Raw genomic sequence first — 20,604 nt, forward strand, 5'->3', positions numbered from 1 at the left:
TGAGTACTTACTCTGTTCCATATGCTTTATATGCCATATTCCACTTAACTCTTACAGGTCTCTAAAGCAGCCATTGCTTTACATTCTTGTTATAAAGAATTATAAGAAGGTACTTTTCCCAAGGTCACACCTCCAAAGAATAGGACTCAGGAGCCTAAGATGGGCCCGGATGATCCCAAAGCCTGTGATTTCACCGCCTTTTTGACCCTGCAGCTTCTGCAAGCCCGTAGAAGGTCGATTCCAGGAGAGACAATGGTTAAAACCATAGTACCAGGGCTTCTATCGCAGTAACCAAGCAATGAAAGCATGAAAGACTTTGTAAGCAATTCATGCCTGTAAGTAGATTATGCTCACTGCCAATACTGCTTCTACTATTCATTACCCAATATAGATTAACTGATTTACGGCTAACTTATAGCTAATGTATACAATGAATAAGGATTATTGGAGTGAATGGAATGAATTTCTCTCTCCTCTGAGACAAGGTAAAGGTTAACTCTGGCCCAGTTCAAGGCTAATTATAATACATTTTACAAAATACGGAGTTAGTCAGAGGTCGAATGAGGTATTCCCAGAGCTTTGATTAGGGGAGCAGCCCAGCAGGAACTAACCTCTAGCTGAGGTCTGTGTGAAAGGCTGGGGAAATAAAAGAAAGCATGGCTACAAAATGGGGGGTAGGACTTTCAGAGTACTTATAGAAGTAACAACGCAATGCTTTCTCCAGTGGAATGACTAAGTTATATTTCCTGCATACAGTGGGGGGCGGGGGGTGAAACACCTCACTGAATGCTGTTCATTGGTCTCTATAAGCTCCTCCTTCATCTCCCCAAAGAGGAGTCTTTGGTCCTCGTCTCATACGAATCTTCTCTCACCCATCTGATCTCATGGATTTTAACACCATTCAAACGCCAGACCTCCAAGTTCACACCTTTATACTTCTCTCCCGCACACCAGACTTGTACACGCAGCTTCTAACTTGACGTCCCCACGCAAATGTCTGATAAACCTCTCAAACGTAGTATGTTCCCAGTTGAATTATTATAGCGGTTTTGATTTTGGCCTCTCCTTGCCTCCCCTTGCATCCTTGATCTGTTCCTCCTGAAGCTGTTCCAGCCTGAGTTAATGGAAACATCAGATATTCAATTGTTTCAGCCAAAAGAACTTGGAGTCAGCCCTTGACAGCTGAGTCTCTTTCAAACTCCACATGTAACTACCGGCTCTATCATCTCATCTACGATCAAAGACTATCTATCATCGTAGCCTATAAAATATATGTAGAAAATGAGCACTTCTGGCCACCTCCTGCCACCACCCTGTCCTGAACGAGAATCATCACTTACTATATTTCTTCATTGCCTCCAATGATCTATTTCCACTCTTGTCCTCTGCATTCTACTCTCACCAGAGTCAGAGTGGTGCTGGTGGCTCTCCACCTAGCAGAGTAAAAGCCCAAGTCCTTACCAGTAACTATAAGACTCTCCGTGAGTTAGTGCACTTGAGTGCGCGCACACACACACACACACACACCCTTTCCCTCTGCCCTTATATCCTTGCCATCCCTCCCTTGTCCACTATAGTCTGTCTACCCTGGTCTTCTTACTTTTCCTAAAAAGGACATGCACCTTCTCACTAGGGTCCACATAGATTAGTGGAGACACCAAATTCCTCATCTACAAAACAAGGTAATTGGATCAGGTGGTTTCTCAAGTCCCTCCACAAAGATGTTATGACTTTGTAACTCTCTCCATCTGCAAAGAGTAAAGACATGAAACCCCAAGATTGAAAGTGGGGCAATATTATGAGCTCTGGCCAATGGCAAAGAAAAATCTTCATTTCCATAACCCTTCACCATTGGCTCTGCAAATCAGAATTAGATCTAATGAGCCATTCTTACAGTGAAAACTGGAACATCAGCAATGGCCTAGGAGAATAGCATTTAACTATTAAATGGTATGGCCATGGTCACTGCATTATAATAATAAGGAAAATTATGCTGTTAAAATGCTAAGGAAGCATAGGGAAACTGTTTTACATGTGCTACTATACTTAAAATGTTAAAATAAATGGGAAGATGTGTGGAAGAAAAATCATCAACATACTGAGAGTCCTGGTGTTAAAATCATGGAATTAAGGATGACACTCCTTCTTTTCCAACGTTTCTAGATGGTCTACTCTATGGTTTCTACCATGTGGTTTATTTTATTACCATTATAAATAATGGAGATGCGAGGGTGTGTGCATATTTAATTGTTTGAATATTTAAACAAGGAGACAGCTTTCCAGCTAAAAACAATATGTTATATTCTTTCAGTTACTGGGTCCATACACTACAGGCAAATTAGAGACAGTGTTCTTTGAACAAGAACATGGTAATAAAAGATTAACAGGCAATTTCCCTACAGTGATGAGGATCAGCCATGCAGTCTATTCAGCTGGCAGCCAAGAGCCCAACCACACACGGACTCGGGTATTCTCTTATCACATAGACACAGTTAGTGGCGTACTCACCGATTCAAATTGATGGACCTACTCAGAGGCTGTCGGACAGTTTTTATATTCTTTCCTCCTCAGTGATGCCAAGATGTTATTCTTAAGTAAAGTCCATACAGGAATAGTCATTGAGTTTCCCAATTGCAATCCAGTCTATCCTGTATGTTCATCTATATTATGGACCCAAGAATGAAGAGTCCAACATGGTAGATTCAGTCTTCCATACAGAAATTATCTGATTTTAGCCAGGTTTCTTAGTCACAGGTCTCTGTCCTCTCATCTATAAAACAGGGAAAGTAAGACCCTTGTCATTCTTAGAGAAGGAAAAATGAAGGGGGTGAGGAATATCTTCCACCTTATGGGGTTGTTATGTGTATTCATTGTTAAAACAAGTTAGCGTAAGATTTGGTTCACAAGACACACTGAGAATTTCAGCACATTATCTATTCAACAAATGTCTATTGAAAACAAGGTGTGCCAGGTATATCTAGATGATGCAGCTATAACAGGGAACAAGCCTCATCCCCCCTAAAGAAGTGTCTAGGCTGGTAGGAGAAAAAAGGCTATTACAAATTTTTAAAATAATTGAGACACAGAATGGTTAGGTAACTTTCCTAGAGGCCCACAGCCCATGATCATTGGAGCCAAGATTCAAAGCCAGGAAGTCTGACTGCCAGTCTGTATTTCTCACTGCTGTGTACACCGTCTTCTTTGTTGCCTCTTGGGCCAATTAAATGAGGTAACAAATGTGAAGCATATAGAATGGTGCCCATCACACAGTAAGTGTGCCATAAATGTTAGGTAGTGTCAGTAATAGCTGTAGTACCACAAGCAGTAAGAGTAATAGCAAAAGTAGTAATGATGTAGGTTAGTAGACTAGCAGTGGTAGTTCTAGTAATAACAGTAGTAGCAACAGCAGAATATAAAGCACTCTACAAATGCCAGGAGTTATTATTAGTCTGAGCTCAGCAGCATTCTAAGAAGGAAGGTGAAAATGTTCTCCACTTTTGTGTCATATGGTTTCTGCTCTCACGAAACCCACTTCTTGGTACAGAAGAAGGACCCCCATACACCACACAGCTGGTGATTTAGAATAAAAGCTAGTTAAGTGTGACATCAAAAAGTTGAATTTCCAAGAACCAAGTTATTTAGGAAAATGTCATTTTTTAGGGTTCATGCAGAAAAGAGCTAATAGTTAAGTCACATGAGCACAGTTAGCACACCCAAGGCACTATAGCACGCACACGACAGGGACCAGGGCATTTAGAGTCCTTACCCGTGCCCTGTGCAAGAGATGTGGTACCATCCTCTTCCTGTAGGAGAACACTGAGGTTCAGAAAAGCTAGCTTATTCACTCAAGCTGGCACAAGTAGGAAGTAGCTCAAGCCAGGAATTTAACCCAGAGCCATGAACTCTGCTCACCTGGCCACTGGGATGTGGGTTAAGAGCAAACCTAATTGAGAGTGGATCAGACTTGGACAAGGGCAGGAGCTGAGCCAGAGAAGCCTGAGAAGAGGGGCTGCAGGAGCAGAAGTCTGGGTGGGGGTGAATCAGCTGAGATGAGGGCAGGGAGGAGTCAGCAGGGCCAGCTTGGGTATGAGCCTAGCCCTGCCCTTCTAGAGCTCCCCACCCAAGAGAAACCACACAGTGACATGTGCACTTGTTTATAATGTCTTGTTTTTAAGTTGCAGTTTGTTTTGTTATCTGTGCCAAGGTGTACAAGACTGAAATCAAAACAGTGAGATAGGCAGCTTTTGAGTTTTATTTGGTTCCTTCTGAGATGCACCAAAATGAATCAAACTTTTTTTTAATGTTACTTAGGGTTTGGGACAATATTGGGGTCCACATGTTTACAGTCCTTTGATTCCCCTCCCTGATAGTATTCACCAGAAGCTATCACAGAAGCTTTAGCATGGCAGTCATTCATTCAATCAACAAACATTTATTGAGGACTTTCTTTATATCAGACCATGTGCTAGGCAAAGCAGACCAGGAAATGAACCAGAAGAGGTACAATCCTTGCTTCCTTGAAATTCACATTCTGGTTAGGAGAGGCAGGTGATAAATGTAAAACCAAATAAATTAGATGATATCACACTGAGACATATCCTTGGACAAATATAGAGTGATGGGAAGGGAAGATTTTGGGGGTGGAAGGTGTATAGTCTGTTGGATTATTGAGGTTGACCTTGAGAAAGGGGATGTTTGAACTAGGAAGGAATGGTAAGAAGGAGCCCCCAATGTGAAGGTCCGAGGCCAAAGGGAGCTGGCAGAGTGAAGAGTTAGTGCAAAGACTCTAACCCCGATGAAAGTTTGGCCTGTTTTGGGAACACAGAGAAAACCAGTCTGGCTGGATCATGGTGTGCCAGGGAGGTGACAGGAGGAGATGAACTCCAGAATGTACTCCGGGACCAGATCAGAAAGGAGCTTGTAGGTACCATGTAAGGAGCTTGTATTTTACCTGGAGATGGTAAGCAGTCCAGAGAAGGTACTTATTTTAGCTGGGGAAAACAGCTATTGATAATTGTGTAGAGAATGGATTACAGGAGGCAAAGGAAAGTGAGAAGCCTGTTAGGAGAGTATTACAGAGATTAAGGTGGGTGAGGATAGGGCACGGACTAGGAAGGTTTTAGGTTATTTGGAGGGAAGCAGACAGATCTGAAAAAATGTTTTCAAGGTAGGAGTAAGAGTTTTCACTGATAGGGTGGATGTGGGGAGGATAAGGGGGTTTGTGAAATCCAGGAATAGCCCTAGGTTTTGGCCTAAGGAACCAGACACAAGGTGGTATCAATCAATAAGATGTGGAAGTTGGGGGAAGAGCCAGTTGCTGGGCTGTTGGGAAGGGAGTTCCAGGGTTCTGTTTGGACATAATGAGTTAGAGATGGTTGTTAGACATCCATGTATAAATGTCAAGTAGGGATTTAGATACAGGAATCCAGAGTTCACAGGAGAGGACAAGACTAGAAATAAGGATTTCAGCTTTTTTGCCATGTAGATGGGAAGTCTGGCATGTGACGAACAACCACCTTGGGGAAGAGAGAGGGGAAGGCTAGATTCTGACCATCTCAAGATGGCGGCCTTGAGCCTCACTTAGAAAAGAAAAAGTAATAGCAGACTCCTCGTAAGACAGCTTGACAAATTAAATCCTATTTGTGTGTAAGGATTGTACGACCCCAAATCCTTGGTCTTGTCCAATGTCATATCAAGGTCTCAGGAAGGCCAGTTTCCAAAGGGTTAGGACTTCTCATGAGACAGGGATAATGAGTTGACTGGCAAAGCCAAGATCCTGTGATCCTGTGGTCTCTGTCCACGCTGCTTTCTTTCTCCTTGACCAAAACTTCATCTCCAACATCTCCACCAGCATGCATGCTACATTTGGGCCATTTCTCACAGGCCGCTAAATCCCAGGTCCTCAGGAAAGAAAAGATCTTCAGGAGTTCTGATCGGATGGCCCACGACCCCCAAGGAGTTGTACCTGACATGGGTCAAGCCCCATGACACAATGTCAAGTGGCAGCTAATTCCCCTTGACTAGAATAAGCACTGGCTTTTCTTGGGCTCTGGGTTGGCGCCCAGTAGAGTGAGCGGCTGGCAAAGGAGACTTCAGTCAATGGAGTACTTGAGGACACCACCGTGCATGCCCCGAGCGGCCCTTTCTACTACACCACATTGTCCAAAACAAAGAGTGGCAAAGTCTACAACAATAATAGCTCACTTTTATTGAGTACGTATTCTATGTATCAGGCTCTTGTGCAAGCATTTTCCATATATTACCTCATATAATTCTTCCAGTAATCCAGTAAGGTTGATACTATTCTAACTCCCAAGTTACAGACGAGGAAACTGAGACCCAGGGAAGACAGGCAGTTGCCCAAGGTCAAACAACAAAGTGGAGAGATTTGAATGCAGGTCTGCTCTCAACCATGAGGCATTATCAGCTCTTAGCAGCAGAGTGTGTTAACCATTTTCGGTCTCTGCTAGCAACACTGACCTCCCAGGCAGACAGCGGGAGGAGGCCTGGATGAGGAATCAGGACGAATTCTAGTCTTGGGTCTATTCCTGATGAAGTGTGTGGCCTGTAGTAAGTCATTTACCTTCACGGAACCTTAGTTCTCCATTCTCTGGAGCAGAGAGTATTGTCCCTGCCTCATCGGGAGTATTGGGGGCCCACAATGTGATAACTGATGTACAAATCATTTGCAAAGTCTCAAGGGAGGACTATACCTAAAAGATGATGATAATAGTGATGGTGATGATATTGCTGCTGACAGTAACAATACTACGCACACACACACAAACACGAAAGCATCTCAGATGGTCTTCACTAATTATTACAACAATTAGAATAGTACCTGGTCCCTGGATAGTGTTCAGTAAATATACTTAAATAAATGTTATTTATTCCTGCTGTGCATGTTGGGATCTGTGGCATCTCCGTAGCGCTGGGATGCAGGTTTGATCCCCAGTTCAGCACAGTGGGTTAAGGATCCAGCATTGCTGCAAGAGCAACAATAGCAGCAACTGTGGCTTGGACCTGATCCCTGGCCAGGGAACTGTGTATGCCATGGGGCAGCCAAAAAAAAAAAAATTATTAAATAAATAAGTAATGAAAAGGAAGGACACAGGGTTGATAAAGGAGAATTCAATAGATTCAATGCACTTCAGACTTTTTGGTCTGGTAAAGAATTACCTGAGTACACATAAAGTTGGGGTCAGCATGAAGTTCAAGGTTCAAGTTTTAAATGAAAGATAAGGATTCTATACCTATATTCAGCTTTATCCGAAACCTCAGGAAGGAAGGCTCCATGAAGGCTAAAGAACATCCCCTCATCTAGCAGTTAGCTCTGTGTTTAGCACACAGTAGGTTCTTTAAAAAGCTGTCTTTTCATCATCTCCCTTTTCTTCTTTCTCAGTCCCCATACCTTCTCAACTACCTTTTCTCTCTCTCCTAACCTCTCTCCTTTCTCCCTCCTCATTCTCTCTCCCCCAACCCTCTCTTTTTCTCCCCGCCCCTTTGTATATTTTCAGATTCTCCTTTAGCCATCTCTTCTCAATTTTTTCTCATTCACCCCCTCCATACCCTATTCTCATCTCTTTCTCCCTAGCTCTTCCTTTCTCTTTCATCCTCCTCCAACCATTCGTCCTAGTCCACTACGAAATGAACTTTGTCTTTTGGGTTGCCATTCATACACAAACCCAACAAGCCCTTTCCTCCCAGGTGTTGATCACATTAGATAAAAATTGCAACCACATGGCTGATACAGAAAGACTTCTTCCAGGCTATCCAGTTATCTTTGAATGGCCAACGTCCGGTGTCAATACCCAGTCCGTAGGCTGATCCATCACCAAGGGCACCCAAAACACCACTGGTTGACTAGGACCAGCATCTCCACTTACGCCGTAGTTAAAGAGAAACGGTCAGTTCCCGGAAACCTGTGTCCTCTTGTGTCTATAATAGCCCATCTTTTTAAAGAACGATCAGCGTGGGTTTCTGTCTCTACCTCTGAATTTTGACCATTAGGAGGGCCCTATTCACACATATCTTCTCATTTAATCCCCGTAACAACCACATGGGTGGACCCTTCACACATTCCACCTCCACTGCCCTGATTTAGAGATAAAGAAGCTCAAAAGAAAGAAAAGAGAAGGAAGGAAGGAAGGAGGGAGGGGAGGAAGGGAGGGAGGGAAAGGATGAAAGAGAAAAAGTAAAAAAGAAATCTCCAAGTCACATATTTATTATGTATTATGAAGATGACACAGAGTTCAAAGCCAGGTCCCCTGACTCCAGAGGTGCTGAAGGGCACAGATGAACCCCCAAATCCTTACACAACTTCCTAAAGATTCAGCATAAGAGTTACTCAGAATAGAGTGAGTACATGTTAGGATTATAAAATTAGATTGATCTGAGTTCACTTCTTAGCTTTGTGACCTTGGGCAATTATTTATGTTCTCTGTACCTCATTTGTCCTAAAGGGAAAAAAAAATTCTTCCTTGCAGAGTTAAATGTGATGATGCATGTAAAGCCCTTCACAGAGCCCCTGGGAAATAGCTGAAGTTAGCTTTTTATACTGTAAAGTGTTGATCCCTGGAAACCCAAGCCACCGTCTGGAGGATGAATATGAGGGCTCATGATACAGACTGGATGATACCCAGAGATGAACTTGAAGCTTAGCATCCTCCCACCAGCTCTTGGAAGAAAAGAATACATTGAGGAGAAGCTGGCTCCCATGGTCCTGGTATACAGTTTCTAGAAATTAGCCCAATGGCCAATACCGAAAACTGTCTAGTCCCCCATAGGTTTTTCCAGAAAATCACACTAGAGCTAATAACATGTGTTCCGGGCATCGTTGGGCTCAGAGACAGTCACCTCAGGAGGCTCGATGAGACTCACCCTGGGGGGGCCTGGGGGGCCGGCTTCCTGTGCAAGGGTCTCGGAGCCTTGAGGATAGTTACATCATGGAGTCTTGGAGATGGGTTGGCATCCTTAAGCCTCATTCTCCTGTTGATTAGGAGATGGACTGACTACCTATGTTTATTCAAAGCCTAGAGATATAGGAGTTCCCACTGTGGTGCAGCGGAAAGGAATCTGACTAGGAACCATGAGGTTGTGAGTTTGATCCCTGGCGTTGCTCAGTGGGTTAAAGATCCGGCAATGCCGTGAGCTGTGGTGTGAGTCACAGACACAGCTCAGATCTGGTGTTGCTGTGACTGTGGTGTTGGCCAGCAGCTGTAGCTCCAATTCAACCTCTAGCCTTGGAATCTCCATATGCCATTGGTGCGGCCCTAAAAAAAAAAAAAAAAGCAGGGAGGGAAGAAAAAAGGCCTACAGATATAGTCGGGGGTTGGGTAGGAGATCAGCCACCTCAAACATCCTCTCAGGTTCTGGATGCTAGAATTAAGGAGTGACCACACCTCACATTTCATATCCCTGATGATGCTTCCTAGAAAGGCACTCAAAGCTCATAAGTTGAAGCCAGAGGTTCAAACTCAGCAAAAACTTAAAAGTGTTCTTGTGGGTCCATCAGCACAGTCCACATACTTAAGCCTTCTATTCCTCTGGATCATTAAACCTACAATGAGCAAGGCATTACGGTAGGCATTGAGAAAATAAAAAATGCATCATCTGCCTCAGTTAGCCAGGAGGACCACGAACAATAGAAATGACTTGCTAACTAATCTTCCCTTTTATCCTGTTCTGCAGGTTAGAACTGAGTCTCCAGAGGGACACGTCTCACCTCTCCTTAGCTTTTCCATGACCCGACTTCTGTGACTCATTTAAAAGCTCATGGAATGGGCCTTTTGAAATACTGGCAGTTGCTCTTCTGTAACTGCCATTCTGTTCAAGGTCAAGGTATAAACTTCCTTCCTCTCCTTAGCCCAGACATCACCATGTTTGGCAGTCGTAAGGCTGACCTCTTGCAATTTCTTAGCTTCACTGAAGTCTTTACTTACATTCTTTTGTTTCTTTGGGTTTTTTTTAATTGAGAGTCAAGGGAAGGCAAAGCATTTCTGAAAACCCCCATTCTGCCAATTTTGAACCAATCATTTCATTTTCAAGTTAAGTAAATGGGTCCAGAGATACAGTCAGAGTGAAGACACTGTGAGCAGCGCAGTGCTGGACCAAATCCTGGTGTTTGGGTTTCAACCTAGGGTTGGACAGCAATGTCTGGCAAGGATGGCTCCCTGGCCTGATGCCATGATGATAACTCGAGGAGGAAATAGTATTGAGAATATATTGCCTACAATGATTTTTCCCTCGGCCTCATGGCTATCCTCAAGAAACCTCAGCTGATCTCAAAAACTTGGAAGTGTAGTTTAGCCAGCAAGTTCATTACATGTAATTTACTATCTCATTTGGTGCGGAGAATCAAATTTGGTGAGAGAATTAGAAGGAGCTGAGGTTTCCCAGTCAATTAACATTTATTAAGATCCATCTGTAAGATAAGTTGATTCATTTATTCATCCAATATAGCTTGTGCCCTTTTCACACGGGAGAGGCAGCAACATGAGATAATCTTAGAACTTGAGGTTTAAAGTCAGCGAGCTTGAGGAGTTCCTGTTGTGGCTCAGCAGGTGAAGGACCTGACTTGGTTCTGTGAGGATGTGGGTTTGATCCCTGGCCTCGCTCAGTGGATTAAGGATCTAGCTTTGCCTTAAGCTGTGGTGTAGGAATTAAAAATAAATTTAAAAAATAAATAAAGTCAGGCTGCTTTAATGAGGTCCTACTGCATTGCACAGGGATGGACCATGATGGATGATAACATGAGAAAAATAATGTATATTGAAAAATAATGTATATTGATGTATGGCTGAATCTCTTTGATGTACAGCAGAAACTGGCATACCACTGTAAATCAACTATAATTAAAAAAAAAAAAAGTCAGGCAGCTTTAGTTGGCCTCCTGGATTGGTTATTTACTAGCTGTTTGATTTGAGGTTAATCCCCTAAACTTTATGAACTTGACTTTTCTCAACATTAAAATGGAAGCAAAAGTTTCTACTGTATAGCTCTTTTCAAATAAAATCACAGTCAGGTAATTCACATGGTATCTGGAACATTAATGTCTGAACATTGTAAATAGCAACAATAGTAATAAGATGTGCTAGATTATAACTGGAATACATTATTTTGTATGAGCAGGCCACTTCCTATCCTACCTAAGAAAAACAGTGAGAAATCTTTCAGATGTTTATTTTGCATCTGAAACATTTATCTGTTAGTAAAAAGGCGGTGTGTTTGCATGTGTGTCCTACTTGGGCCAACACACATCAACAGAGATGAGTTTCACTCTTGAATCTGCTCAGTCTTGTAATTTTCTTCTCACAAAAAAGATCTGACCTGACCACAGGGTTTCCAGTAAACCATTCACAATTAGGACCTTTTTGGACATCGTCTGTGGCTTCGTCTCCTCTCTGCTGAAGTTGAGCCTCCAGTCCTTTGGTGTGGCCCCTCGAGTGCTTTTCTCCTATGAACATCCTGCAATGAATTTACATCACAAATGGGAAAGATCACCTCTTCAAATCCAACAGCCAGAGAGGAAGGGAAATGACATCAATGGATTATTAACGTAAACAAATCAGGTTATAAAACAAGAGGTACAATATAATTTCACACTCCCTCCCCTTTTTAAAAGGATGTTCTTACATGGTTAAAAACCCTGGCAAAAACCCCTTTAGATCTTTCTTGGACACAGGGGTTTAAACAATAAATGAGTTAATGTGATACTGAGGGTTCACATATTGACAGAGCTAAAGATCAAGAACTGAGGCGGTACTCAATCCTCTCCTCCCCAGGCATCAGCTCTCGGGCTGGGAAAGGCTTGGGAAGGACCGTAAGAATACTGGCATCCCTCGATCCCCCACTGGCTGCACCTCATTTTCTCCCCTGTGGGCACTGACTGACCCTACTGTCTGGGAGACAACGCTATACCTTAACTGTAGGAAAACTTTTATTCCCTGGAAGCCAACTCATCATAAGCATGAGTTGATTGAAATTTGAGTTTTAATCTTCCTTTTGTTAGCAAGTGATAACATTAATAAGTACCATTATGTGTTTTATAAACAAATTTCAAACATTTATATTGCCTCAAACAGTAGAAATATTCATACATGTGAAAGCCAAAATGGGTGATGTTGATCAGCCATAGCTGTCTTCCCGATTCCAAGAAACAAGCGCCTCCATCACATGGCTCTGTCATCATCAACATGGAGCTGCCAAGGTGAATGGCTCATCTGTATCTGCACCAAGCTGATGGAGAGGGAAGAGCATGGAAGGGACCTTGAGAGATCCTTGTGTGCTGGACCAGAAAGTGGGACACATCTCTTTTGATCATATTCCATTGGCTAGAGGTCAGTCACATGACCACACCTAGCACAAGAGAGGCTGGGAAATGTAGGCTGTGTGTCCAGGAAAAAGAAGAAACAGATGTGTTGTGTTGCTAGTCAGTCTCCATCACAATGGGGAAGCAAGTTAACAGCAACACAATGACTACAAAACTGGAGTGTCCAGAGAATGCCCTGGAGGCTGCGGAAGTGAGGCTCAGTCTCTAATAACTACATCTCCAGTTCTGCACAAAATCCCTGTATTGAATGAAGCTCTTGGAAGGTTTTTGTCTAAGAATATTTCATCGCCACAATAGGAAAACTCTTAATAAGTAAAAACAGAGATGTATTTGGGGGTGGGGGGAGAGTTTCAGCAAGAGTTGACAGAGAAAAAAATCATCAAAATATCCCTAATTAGTTTGAAATTCTTTTTTTTTTTTTTTTGTCTTTTTGCCTTTTCTGGGGCCGCTCCTGTGGCGTATGGGGGTTAGGGGTCTAATTGGAGCTGTAGCCACCAGCCTATGCCAGAGCCACTGCCACACGGGATCTGAGCCGCGTCTGCAACCTACACCACAGCTCAGGGCAACGCCGGATCCTTAACCCACTGAGCAAGGTCAGGGATCAAACCCGCAACCTCATGGCTCTTAGTTGGATTCATTAACCACTGAGCCACAATGGGAACTCCTGAAATTCTAATTTACCAAAAGTTACATTCCCCATTCAATCTAGTTAATTTGAGGTTTACTCTAACCAGTTAATAAGCCAAGGCTATTCATAGTGATATTGTAGTATGAGTTATCCTAATGAATTCCTATTTACCATATAGTCCACACCAGGCTAAATAAAAGCTGAAGTAAAGAGAGGTGTTTTCTCCACCATTTGTTCACTGGACAACTACACTTGACTTTGAAAACCAGTCTCCCATGCTCTAAATGCAATGACAAAAAAATCACTCTGAGTGAAGAAACCCTAAATTCTTTGAAATGAGGTTACAACTCCCTTCAGTAATTTGGTTTATAAGAAAATACACATACTGACAAATTATCGTTAACCCCTGCAAAAAGACATCTAGTCCTTAGGGGAATTGGGGTTTATTTCAAGGGTGGGATAGAAAAGAAAGCATTCATTTTAACCAGTTTTTAAAATGGATTTCATGACTGTAAGGCTGAAAAAACTCTCTGGCAAAAAAAGCGCCTTAACCCTAATCAAAACTGAACTGAGTTTCTCGATGTGGGGTGTGCAGAGTGAAAGAAAAAGGATCGTGCTCCAGTGTCATGAGTGTGCCTGGAGCCAAATACCCATACACCCTTGTCCTCTTTGGTCTCAGCCATCGTCCGAGAAATGCAAATCCTGAGGTGCAGTCTCCCTACCAGTATCACCTGATGCAGATAAAAGCAAATGACACAAATGCACTCAAACATCACTAATGGAAGTACAATCTGGAAGTAGTTTCTTCTTGAGTTTTTATCAAGATTCAATGCATTCATATTTTGAGAACCAGTGATTGCATGTCTGACCTCATTTCAAAGGAAATACTCTTAATTTCAGGGAAAAAAAAAAAAAAGTCCTACACATAAGCTGTTAAAAAGCTATCTGTGACAGCAAGTGCCAACAATAGGATTGTTTCAATCAGTCTGGCATATAGGCTATTAGGAAGGCATTTGAAATTACATTTAAGCTTTGGCCCAGTGTGACTTATTACGTATTGTGGATTAGTAAGCTCGTAATTACTGATTTTTTAGCACTCTAGTGTCAAAGAAATTGTGAGCTCAGTCTCTAAGTTTAAGTAAACACATTAGTTTGTGCTCTTTGAGCAGATAGAATATTGTATTTCTATTTCTAAGTTTGGAGCATTTTAATGGCTTCACATTTGGGAATAAATTGAAATCGAATGTAGGGACCACTTTGAAAATTATGCCATTTTGCAAAACCTTGGAGACAGGCTTAAAAGATAACGTTAAGTGGAAAAGCAGGAAAGAAAATTGCTGGTAGAGTCTGGTAACAAGACCTACTGTATAGCACAGGGAACTCTTTACCCACTATATTCTGTGATAACTTATATGGGAAAAGACTCTGAAAAAGAATGGATGTGTGTATATGTGTAACTGAATCACGACATTGTAAATCAATTATAAGTCCATAAAAGTTTTTTAAAAATGAAACAAAGGAATATTTTGAAATAGAAAAAAATTCTATTCTTTTCCTGTTTTCTTCCTCTTCCTCTCAAAGTTTCTTCAAGAAAAATTAAAATTTTCTTTGAGAAAAAAAATATGTATAAGATATACATACACATACCTGGAAAGTATTACCTCTTAGGTCTATACCATCTCATACCTCAGTTGCAACTCTCGAATTGTAACAGCTGGAGTTCCCACTGTTGCAGAGGGTTAAGAATCTGACTGCAGGGGCTGAGGTTGCTGCAGAGGCACAGGTTCCATGCCCAGCCTGAGCGCAGCAGATTAAAGGATGTGGTGTTGCCACCACTGCAGCATCGGTCACAGCTGTGATTCAGATTCAATCCCTGTCAATTTCCATATACTGTAGCTGTGGCCATTTAAAAAAATATATATTGTCATGATCTTTACATGAAGCCTCATGTTACCCAGGTGACTGCAATGCTTCCTGTGAAACTGGGTGAGCCCTATTTCCAGGAGCAGTGTGAGCGCCAGGAAGAACAGAGGTCCAAGTAGCCAATCCAGTGTCCCACGTCCATGACCACTTCCTATGGAGCTAGGATGAGAACACATCAGTGCTAAAAAGGGACCTAAGCAAGAATTCCATTCTCCCTCAACTCCCCAGCTCTCCTTCCTCCTGGAACCTAGAGATGAAGGCAGGCTGAGGAAGTATAAGGCAGCAGAAGGACTGGAAGCTGCCTTTTCCCCTCCTCTTTCATTTGACGGTTCCACTGGCAAAAAGACAAGCTATTAGAAGGCAAGCTGAGTCAGGTCTCATAGCCAGAAACCTCTTTATTGCTGAGGGCAGAATGCGGTTTTGTTTCTCTTTCGGTGATAGTGGCACTGAGCCTATCTCAGTCAGGGCCTTCTGCATCATCCTAAAATGACTTCTTTTTCTTTCTCCTGCATTTCATCATATTCTCTGCTACTAAACTTTTTAAAAAGTAGATCCTGTTAAGCTGGACATGAAAGATCCCTTTTGCTTCCAGGCTTTTGATGGAAGAGACTTGCCTCCAAACTGTCGAGAATCTCAAGGATGCCAGGATCCCACATTAGCCTCCAAGTCCTGTCTCCTCCCCAAAATGCAGATATCGGGTTGGGCTTGAGAAGCTAGGGTGCAAACTCCCCACATCACTTGGTACAATGCTACTTCCTGAGAACCGACTAGGTGCACAGCAATTCATTAGCTGCTGGAAATATGACACTGGATACATTCCTTAAACAAATTATTCCAATAAGCTATTAATTCATCTCAACTGTCCAGGATGCTATAGGAGTGTCCACAGAGAGACATATTTCAGTCTAAGGCAGTGATTTTTCAACTACTGCCCCCTTCCCCAAGGGGATATCTTTGGTTGTCACAACTTGGAGGGAGGTGAAGATATGAATGAGAGTATTACTGACCTTGAATAGGTAAAACCTAGTCTGCTGCTAAACACTCTGCAAGGTCAATAGCTTCTAGGTTGAGAACTCCTGCTTTCAAACATGCTCCATTTCTGATTCAGGAAGTCTCGGGGAGGCCTGAGACTTTGCATTTCTCTTAAGTTCCCAGGTGATGCTGCTCTTTGCTGGACCAGGGGCCAGACTTGGAGAACTCCCGGTTCATCCTTTCAGAGGAGGCATTGCCGAGAAAGCGACAGATCAAGGTTTAGCAAGAGCTAGCTAGAGGAAAAGGGAAAGACGAGCTTTGGCAGGCAGTTTGTGCAAAAGCACAGAGGTGGGAAGTTTGGGCACGTTCAGGCAACTGAAATAAACAGTCATGGGGTTGAAAGAAGCTGGAGACGGATCCAGAGGGAAATCACGCAGGGCTACATTAGAAGTGTGGTCTTTATTCCACCTAAAGCGATGAAAAGGCATTGAAGAGATTATCTTGTTGGGGGTTAGGGAAACTTGACCAGGCAGTTGGGGTGGAGAGTAGAGGGCACAAGCTTGCAGTTTAATATAATAAAACAGACAGTCTTGAATTTCAATTCTAGTTGAGCCTCTTTACTAGCTATATGACCAAGGGCAAATTATTTAATGTCTATGAGCCTCAGTTTTCCTCATCTGTAAAATGGGACCATTCAGACCTCCTTCACTAGATTGTTGTGAGAGTGAATGAGATCATGTTCATAAAAGTGTCTGGCACACAGAAAGCCTCAATGAATGTTAATTCTCTTCCATTAAGTGTCAATGATGAAAGGACCCAGGGCTCCTCCAGAATCTAATTTGCATCTCAAAGAGCACACAGCAAAGCATGATGTCAGCAACCCCCGTCTATCCAAAGAGTGCTTGCATCACCTGTGTGTGCCAAACATATGTCAGGGCCTGGTACTGGCATGTTTAAGGGCAAATTAGGCAACTACCAACCCACACAAAAATGCTGCAAAGCTAATGCTAGGCTTGCAGATACCATCACAGAACGCAGGCCAAGGTTACCTAATTTATTGACGTTTGGGTACTTCAGAGGCTCTTTTACCATGTCCCTTATTGTTTGGTAGCCTGACAATGGGAAGGGGAATCAGTGCTTAAAACCACAATAAGTAATAATAATACTTAGCACTTAAATAACTTTTGCCATCTTCAAAGCCAATTGCAAACACTCACAAATTAAGCCTTACCCTGCCCCAGCCTTGGGAAAGAGTCAACATCTTTGTTTCTTCAACACAGCTCAGAAGATGAGACAATAGAGTTGCCCAAACTCTGGCCAGTTGGCTTCAGAATAAGCTGCTCTAGTTCAATTCAGGCATGTCTAGTGGGTCCATTCTAGAAGAAGCTGGGCATTTCTTTGGATCATGGGCAGCACAATGTTTGATGGGAAGAGCAAGTTCCACTTGACAAGAACCTTTTAAAATGATAATAGGTAAAGAAGGTAGAAGGAAATTTTTGGAGATGTGTCGTTTTATAGAATAGATTGTGATATAGTTTCAAGGATTTGCCTACTTATGGTCAACCTCATGTGTACAGCTCTTTGTATGTCAATCACACTTCAGTAAAGTGACTTTGAGAAAAAAATAAGAGTCCCTTACGAATCTTTTTTTTTTTTTTTGTCTTTTTGCCTTTTATAGGGCTGCTCCCACAGCATGTGGAGGTTCCCAGGCTAGAGGTCTAATCAGAGCTGCAGCCACCAGCCTACGCCACAGCCACAGCAACACAGGATCGGAGCCACGTCTGTGACCTACACCACAGCTCACAGCAACGCCGGATCCTTGACCCACTGAGCAAGGCCAGGGATTGAACCTACAACCTCATGGTTCCTAGTCAGATTCGTTAACCACTGAGCCACAATGGGAACTCCCGAGTCCCTTGTGAATCTAATTTTGCACAGAAGTTCCCGCCACAATCTGAATTAGACTTAATTGAAAGGTTGGCTTTTTGGCCAACAAAGGGCTGTCTTTGAATCTTCTACCATCTAACTCTGCCATCTCCCAGAAAACTGAGTGAATGTTAGGATTTTTGCATGGGTTTGATAATTATACCATTAATAATGATAATATCTCAAACTTAAGATAATGGCCCGGAAGGTCGTGTGAGGACAACGTATCAAGAGGGCCAGGAGGGTAATCAGCGCAAGCAAGTGTACTTTCATTATTGGGGTTGACGGCTCTGCCATTATACCTCTACTATTTTATTATTCTCCATAGATTTCACTTACACTCTGTCTTACAGTGTTCAAACCCGTAGTCTTGCAAAGATAAGCAGATAACATCACCTGCTGTGGAAAGGCGGACTGAGAGAGCGAAAATGGATGCATCTGAAACCACACAGCCAATCACGGGCAGAGCAGACAAGGGCCTGCCAATTGTCTTTATCACCCTCTCTTCATTTATGGTTCCTCTCCTCCCACCCCGAAGACTTCTTCGTGTTCATGAAGTTTAGCATGTTTGCCTTCTCTCCCGCTCCACAATCTAGATGCATAGTTACTGCTCTTATGTCTTTTTCCATAACTCCACAGCAACTCAAGACATTTATTAAGCTCCAAGGTCTATGGACTATTTTCAAGGCTCTTGTCCTCCAAGAAGCTTCATGCCCAGTGGAAAAGGTCAGCACCAGCTCTTAACACTGCTTCTTAGAACCAGGATTCAGGAAGGACCATTCAGAATGGCCATCGCTAGAATTCTTGTTCTGAGAAATGCCCAAACAGCCCCACTTGCACCCCTACTCTTGTCTCACCAAGGGTACGATGCTTTAGAAACAGCATCAAACAACTGCCCAAGGGTGCTCCATTGTCTCAGAGTATACGCTTCTCCTGTTAAGGTGCCTGGAAATTCCATATGCTTCTTTCAAAGTGGATGATGTTTTTTTTTTATTGTATTGCACTGATTAAGAGGGCAGGCTTTAGGGCCAGATAGACTTGGATCTAAATCCTAAAGCCTACATCAGCTCTACCTCGCACATTTACTTAACTTTGCAGACAGTGAGGCGTCTTAGAAAACAGAGATTAAATATTGTGGGGGGAGGATCTGAAGGAGAAAACATAATGGAGTGCTTGGCACAAAGCCGGGTACGTGGTGGCTCTCCACAGACAGCAGCTGTTGTCATTACTCTTACATTATGACATTATTGTTTCTACTATCACACCTCAATGTTATTTACACGAAATTGTATTAAAGCTGAATGCAAAGTTTGGGTGATGCTAATGTCTCACCTATACATAATCTGAGTGCACACTAACTGGTTATGTATGGGAGGAAAAAAAATGTAGTCCTTGAAAATAACACAACTATCCATGATATGGGTGCATAGATTAATTTTTTTATTTTTTTATTTTTTTGCTTTTTAGGGCCACACTCACAGCATGTAGAAGTTCCCAGGCTAAGGTTCGAATCAAGCTGCAGCTGCCAGCCACAGCAATGGGGGAATCCAAGCCATATCTGCAACCTACACCATAGCTCATGGCAACGCCGGATCCCTGACCACTGAGCAAGGCCAGGGATCGAATCCGCATCCTCATGGATACCAGCCAGATTCATTTCAGCTGCACCACAGTGGGAACTTCCAATATTTTTAATCTTTGTGTTTTTTGGCAAGAATTGCAAAGCTCAGAAATAAAAAGCCAACTCGAAGGAATAGAAGTGTTGGAATCAGAGAGTGTCAATCACAGATGTGTCCCCTGTGTGATGTGGGGAAGTCAGTTCTTCAGAGACTCTATTTCCTCATTTATAAAACGGGGAAAATAAGATCAACTTCCCTGGGTTATTAAGAAGTTAATGAAATAATAGGTGGAAATTTACAAATGCTAATAAAATACCAGGAATTGGAATTTTCCTTTTCTTAAAATAGGCTTAGCTTTAGGTAAAGAGACAATGGAAAATAAGTTAATAACTATTGTATGAATACAGTTATTTGGTAGATAAACTCCTTAAAAATAGAAAATTCATGATGGGAAAAATCATGGAAGGGATGCTTGTGGGGAAAAGGTGGAAAGGAATGCATCATAATCATTTAATGCCTTTTGTGTGCCATTGAAACAGCATATTAATTATGTAGTTCTAGATCTATACAGACCTGGGTAAATCCTAGTTCTACTGTTTCTTAGCTGTGCAGTTTTAAACAGCTACTTAACCTCTCTGAGCCTCAGCTTCCTGATCTGTAAATGAGATAACCCAAATCATCTACCTCAAGGTGTTTTGGTGAAAACTTAGTGTATGAAAAGCACTTATCACTGTACCTAGCAAGAGCAGGCACTAAATACATGTTCCCTTTATTTTCACTTTTTTTTTTTTTTTTTGTCTTTTTGCCATTTCTTGGGCCGCTCCTGCGGCATATGGAGGTTCCCGGGCTAGGGGTCGAATCAGAGCTGTAGCTGCCAGCCTACGCCAGAGCCACAGCAACGCAGGATCCGAGCCGCATCTGTGACCTACACCACAGCTCACGGCAACGCCGGAACCTTGACCCACTGAGCAAGGGCAGGGATCGAACCCGCAACCTCATGGTTCCTAGTCGGATTCATTAACCACTGCGCCACGACGGGAACTCCTATTTTCACTATTAGACGAAAAAGAGAAAAGTCGACCTAGTCAAAGTTCTCTATATCAATGTTTTAGGGAGGAGAATACACCTGTCTCAGGAAGAGCAGCAGTTCCAAGAGTAACATCTGAAGGTGTGAAGTTAGGTGAGAGAAGCAAGGGTATGGAATT

Source organism: Sus scrofa, chromosome 4 (assembly GCF_054392235.1).
Source record: "Sus scrofa isolate SSC_HxYL_T2T_F1_AM1 chromosome 4, Sscrofa_HxYL_maternal_Yorkshire_Landrace_v2.0, whole genome shotgun sequence".
NCBI classification, from domain to species: Eukaryota; Metazoa; Chordata; class Mammalia; order Artiodactyla; family Suidae; genus Sus; species Sus scrofa.